The sequence below is a fragment of the Mandrillus leucophaeus genome, unplaced genomic scaffold (assembly GCF_000951045.1).
Source record: "Mandrillus leucophaeus isolate KB7577 unplaced genomic scaffold, Mleu.le_1.0 Scaffold182, whole genome shotgun sequence".
Classification (NCBI taxonomy): domain Eukaryota; kingdom Metazoa; phylum Chordata; class Mammalia; order Primates; family Cercopithecidae; genus Mandrillus; species Mandrillus leucophaeus.
This window is the reverse complement of record NW_012101832.1, coordinates 3,075,101-3,080,276: the sequence shown is the minus strand read 5'-3', so window position 1 is coordinate 3,080,276 and position 5,176 is coordinate 3,075,101. Positions and strand designations below refer to the sequence as shown.

At 50.3% G+C, this 5,176-nt stretch overlaps 1 long non-coding RNA gene across 1 annotated transcript; it reads right to left on the bottom strand.

Moving 5' to 3' along the window:
- Positions 1-384: 384 nt before the first annotated feature.
- Positions 385-3,788, bottom strand: LOC105537973. The gene is made up of 3 exons (XR_001005813.1): positions 3,432-3,788; positions 3,067-3,156; positions 385-2,161 (listed from the first exon to the last, which is right to left on the bottom strand). It is a non-coding gene; the product is annotated as an uncharacterized LOC105537973 (long non-coding RNA).
- Positions 3,789-5,176: the final 1,388 nt, after the last annotated feature.

Here is a 5,176-nt window from a genome sequence, read left to right as displayed (position 1 = left end):
GGCCCTGGTCTCCAACTTCTCCTGGGCACTCACTGCCCCGTACCTGCCATGACCCTTCCTTGGGGCTCCTCTGGCTGCCAGAGTGTGCTTCCCTGGCACTGGAAGTGTATGTTTAGGGGAGTAGGTGTTAGGGCCCCTAGGAACAGTCAGCAATGGACTGGGGTGGAAGCATAAAGAGCCCAGCTTCCTGTCCTTCAAAGGAGACAGCTCTGAGGTCAGTTCTACACTACGTTCTAGACCAGGGACTGGGGAAGTTTGTTGGCAAAGGGCCAGAGAGTCAATATTTTAGGCTTGGAGGACCATATGGTGTCTGTTGTAAGCATTTAACTCTGTCATTGCGGCAGAAAAGCAGCCATAGATAATACAGACATGAGTGGGCATGGCTGTGTTCCAATAAAACTTTATTTACAAAATCAGGAGGCAGGCCTGATTTGGCCTGTGGGCTATAGTTTGCCAACCCTTGAGATGGCCCCAGTGGGCCTGGGTCCAGCGTGGTCAGCAGCTAATTCACTCGCCTTTCATTGCTCTCCTCCCCTTCCCAGTCTCACCTCTCCACTCCCTGTTGGAGTTTCCAGGATCTCTTCTTAAATAAATGACTTGATCTTGAATTCTTGTCTCTGGGTCTGCTTCTGGGGACCTCCAATCTAAGACAGATATCCCCAATTTCACATGAAGAGACTGAGGGAGCTGGAGGCAAAGCAGCTTGCACAAGACCCCACAAGAAGAGGAGGAGTCGCTTTCTTGAACTGCTGTGGTTTTATCCAGAGTCACCGGACCTTGCTGCCACCCTGCGAGGAGGATGTGTCTGCCTGTACAGGTTGAACAATCTCAAGACAGGTTGCTGGAATTGGCAGAACATTTAGCTCATTTGGTCACTACCAGGGCTATTAGGCACAAAGGATGAGGCAGTCCTGCCCCGCCCTCTAGAACCCAAAGTCTGGACAGGGAGTGGCAGTTAAATGTGGGGCAGAATGAGATCAATGTCTCCAAGGGGCAACCCCGTCATCCTCTCCCTTGGATCTTCTCTGGGAGAGCTGTGAGCGATCACTCTTTCTTTTCAGCTGAGTAAACTCAGGCTCAGAGAGGGCATGGACTTGCCCCAGGCCACACGGCTTATACCTGATGGAGCTGAGTCTGTCCCAGTGCTCTTTGAGCACCTGGGGATGCAGAAGCTGACCGGGGTGGGAGGCAGCGGGGACTGTGGAAGGCTTCATGGCTCTCATGGGCACTCCAGCTCACTGTCTTTACTGCCACTGCTGCTACGTTTGCTATCTCATTGGATCATGGTGCCTTAAACAAAAGTGTCCTTGCTCATTGTCTAATTGAACTCCCATTTTACAGGTGGGAAAATTAAGACCCAGAGAGAGAAGGAACTTCCCAGAGAGCTATCCAGTGAGCCAAGTCAGAATTAGGAGTAGAAGCCTCAAATTCCTGGGAAAGCAGCGTGGTCCTCGAGTTCCCCCAAAAGCCAGACGGCATCTTTGACATCTGACTCCCAGGGGCCAGTCCTGGAGAGGACACCTGGCCTGGAGCCAACCTTCCTCTCCTCGCTGCCAAAGCTCTGCTGGGTTCTGGAACTGTCTGAAAATTCCTCCGTTGGTCTGCTCTCGGCAGAGCACAGATTATCGCTCTCGTGCTAATTATTTTTATGATTAAAAGATGATAAATTATTAAACAAAGTCTGAAAAATGTGCCAAGATCTGCTCTGAGGCTGGGTCTGAGAAGTTGCCCCCTTGGCGTCCACGTTAATTAATAAATGAGACTCTCCGTGGAGAGGAGCCACAGCTGGTACATCTGGCAGCCAGGCAGGAGCTGGCGGAGGCCAGATGCCAGGCAGGTGGGGAGGAAGGGACTCCCTGGGAGTGCCCGGTCTGGGATTTGGTAACAGAGTCCCCTCCCTTTCTGTTCCCAGCCTAGGACTCAGCAGAGAGCCCCATGACACCAGCCTAACATCTGGCCTCTGGAAGAGGACTAGAATTTCAAGCTGAGAAGCTTCAGCTGATACCTTAATGCTATTCCCTTCTCCAAATGCAGACTCGGGAGCACCCCAAGTGTCTAAAGGAAGGCAGGAGACCAGGATTCAAATCTCTGCCAGCCAATTTTTCCTTGGGTAACTTTTGGTTAGGTCGCTTAATGAGACTCCAAGCCTCAGTTTCCTCATCTGTAAAATGGGTAGAAATGACACGTATTTTTGCAAGGGTATTGAGAGTGTTAAATAGGATAATGTCTATCAAGAGCACTCAGCTCTCAGCAGATGGTCAAAAAATGTTAGTTGGGCTGACTTGAAGCTTGGGTTTTTTGCTGCACTGCCATAACTAGCTGTGAAACCTTGGTCAGGCAGCTTTACCTTTCTGAGCCTCAGTTTCCTTATCTGTAAAATGGGAATGAGAACTGCCAAATCTTGGGATCAAAGGGAAAACTATATGTGAAGTGTCTAACAAAGAGTAAGTACTCAATTAATGGCAGCTATTTTATTACAATTGTTTATTACAGCGCCAACGCACTGAAGTTTCAACAAGTGGGTTTTCGCCTTTGCCATGGGCGCTTCTTCCTGCATCCTTTGCTGGTTCTCCTCCCTCCCCACCTTACTCCTTGCAGCGCACTGGGCTCAGGCCTCGGTGGCTCTTTCTTCCTTACACTCTCTCACTTCTGAGCTCATCCATCTGTATGCTGATGGTTTTCATATTTCTAATGCTAGCCTCGATCCTCTTCCCAGAATTCCAGACTCCTACAAGCAGTTGCCCATTCGAACTGTCCCCTTAGATGTTTGATATCTCAGATCTAATATGTCAAATAATGCATCCCAAACGGAATTCCTCATCTTTCCCTCTGCAAACCTGTCCCCCCCCACCCCTACAGTCTTCCCCACTTGGTTAATGACGGCTCCATCCTTCTGGTGACACCTTGGAGTTGTCCTTGATTCTGCTCTTTCTTTCACTTCAAATACCTAAACCATCAGGAAACCCGGACAGCTCCATCTTCCACCTCTGTTAGAACCTCAGCAACTGGCCATGTCCCACCACCTCCCCTGCTCCCACCCTAGCATAAGGCACCATCATATCTTACCTGGACTCTTGGCAGTAGCCTACTAATTGCTGTCCCTGCTGCGGTACTTGACCCCTATAGTGATGCTCTACATAGCTGCCGGGATGATCCCTTTAAAATACAAACACTAGACCCAGTCACACCTTGCTGATAATCCTCCAAGAGGCAAAGTCTTTGCCAAGGCCACAAGGCCTTGCACTACCAGAACCTCCCACTTGCTAAGACCTCCCTCTCTTACTCTGTGCCAGCCACGCCCATCTCGGTGCTTCCTTTGAACACACCGGGAGTACACTCCCACCTTGGATCTTCATACTGGCTGTTCACTCTTCTCATTCCTCACCTCCCTCAGACCTCTGCTCAGAGGTCACCTTTGCAGTGAAGCTTACCTTGACTCTCCCATTTAAAAGTGCACCAGGCACTCTGCATGGCGGCTTCCCTCTTCCATCATGTGTGTCCTCTTCTTACATACTAGAGTTTCTTGAGCCTTGTGTTTGCTGTCTGTCTTCTCCCTCCAGCATTATCCGTTTTGTGCCCTGCAGCATTCCAACAGCAACCAGCACAGCCCCTGTGGGGTGGAGGTGCCGGGCATACTGAGATGCATCTGTCGGCATCTGCCTCCCGGGACCTTAGGTCTGCATGTCTAGCGGGCAGGTAGAAAAACATGCTGGCCATTTCAGTGTTAAGACAAAGAAGTAGAGAAGACTGGATGAAGGAGGTGATGACTGAACTGTATCCTGAATCAGTTGGGGTTTCCAGGAAGAGGATGGAGAGAAGGGCATTCAGGTGGAGGAGCCAGCAGGTGTGAAGACTTGGCAGCTCAGAAGCATGCTCTGAGAATGGCAGGTTGTCAATGGCAACCTGGGAAGGGGATGGGGGAGATAAGCTGGAGAGGAGGCAGGTGCCTGGGGCGGGGTGCAGAGGGAGGCCAGCTCAGACCTCCCGATTCTGCCTGGTCCTCCACCCTCTGCATAAGCAGATGGGGCACATACCCACCCTCGTGATTTCCCAAAGGAGACATAGTAGTTTAATTGCCAGAAACAGGATATTAGCAAAATAACCATATTTCACTGTGTCTGGGATGCACCATTATGTTCTACGCCACTCAGAAACACTGCCGGCTAATGTGTGCCGTGGCATGAAGACCCATGTGAAAGTGTGTGCATCTTTCCAGTGGCAGCTTATATGGTAATAGGTAGCATTGCCTAGCACTGTAAAAGGACTTCAGATGTATTATCTCACTGAATTCTTGCACCAACAATGGGTACCTATGAGACAAATAACTTAGTTTCCCATTTTACAGATGTGACAACCAGTGCACAGAGAGATTAACTAACTTGCCATCCAGTGGGCATACGGTGGAGCCCAGGGTGAAACCCAGGCAGTCTCTAAAGCATTGCCTTCCAACATGCAATGGAGTGTGAAATGTGGAAGCCATAGGGAAGCGCAGGAAATCGGCCATGTAAGATAGGAAGCAACGGTTCGATTTATTCAGTGGTGACACCCACCACAGCTGCGTTCCAGTAATCTGCACCCCTCATCCCAACATCCTCGCCGTGCTCTGCCTGTGTTGGGCAACTCGTCTTCTTGACTGGAGGTGATCTCCCACAGTGAGGCAGCCCTACCCTTTTGTTTCAGCTCTTGGAAAACCCCAAACCTCAAGACCATACACTCCTTGTGACCAAGCGAGCGTCTTGGCAACTTCCCGGTTTTTCCAAAGAGACCTAACTCCTGCTGGGCGCCCCCCAAGTCACCCCTTATGGCCCTTACTTCTAGTGCTATGGAAATGGCTGAAACCAATGGGTTAACTTGCTTTCCCTATTAAATATTTACATAAACACGCTCGGGAAGGTGTGTGTAAGTTATCAATAATGCAAGGCCAGCCTAGGCTCGGTGAGAGCTAAGAGACCCAAATTGTATCATCATAATCCATTATTCACATATAATGCGTCTATTCTCCTCCATTAGCGCAGGCAGGAAATGCCCCTGAGTGCCGGGCAGGGCTTTGGAAAGCGCAATAAATGGCGGATAGACACATGGCGGGAGGGCGGCAGCTGTAGTTAAACAAGTGTAAATTAGCGCCCAGCCTTGCTCCCCGCCTGCAGCCAGAGCGACAGGCACAGGCCTGGCAGGG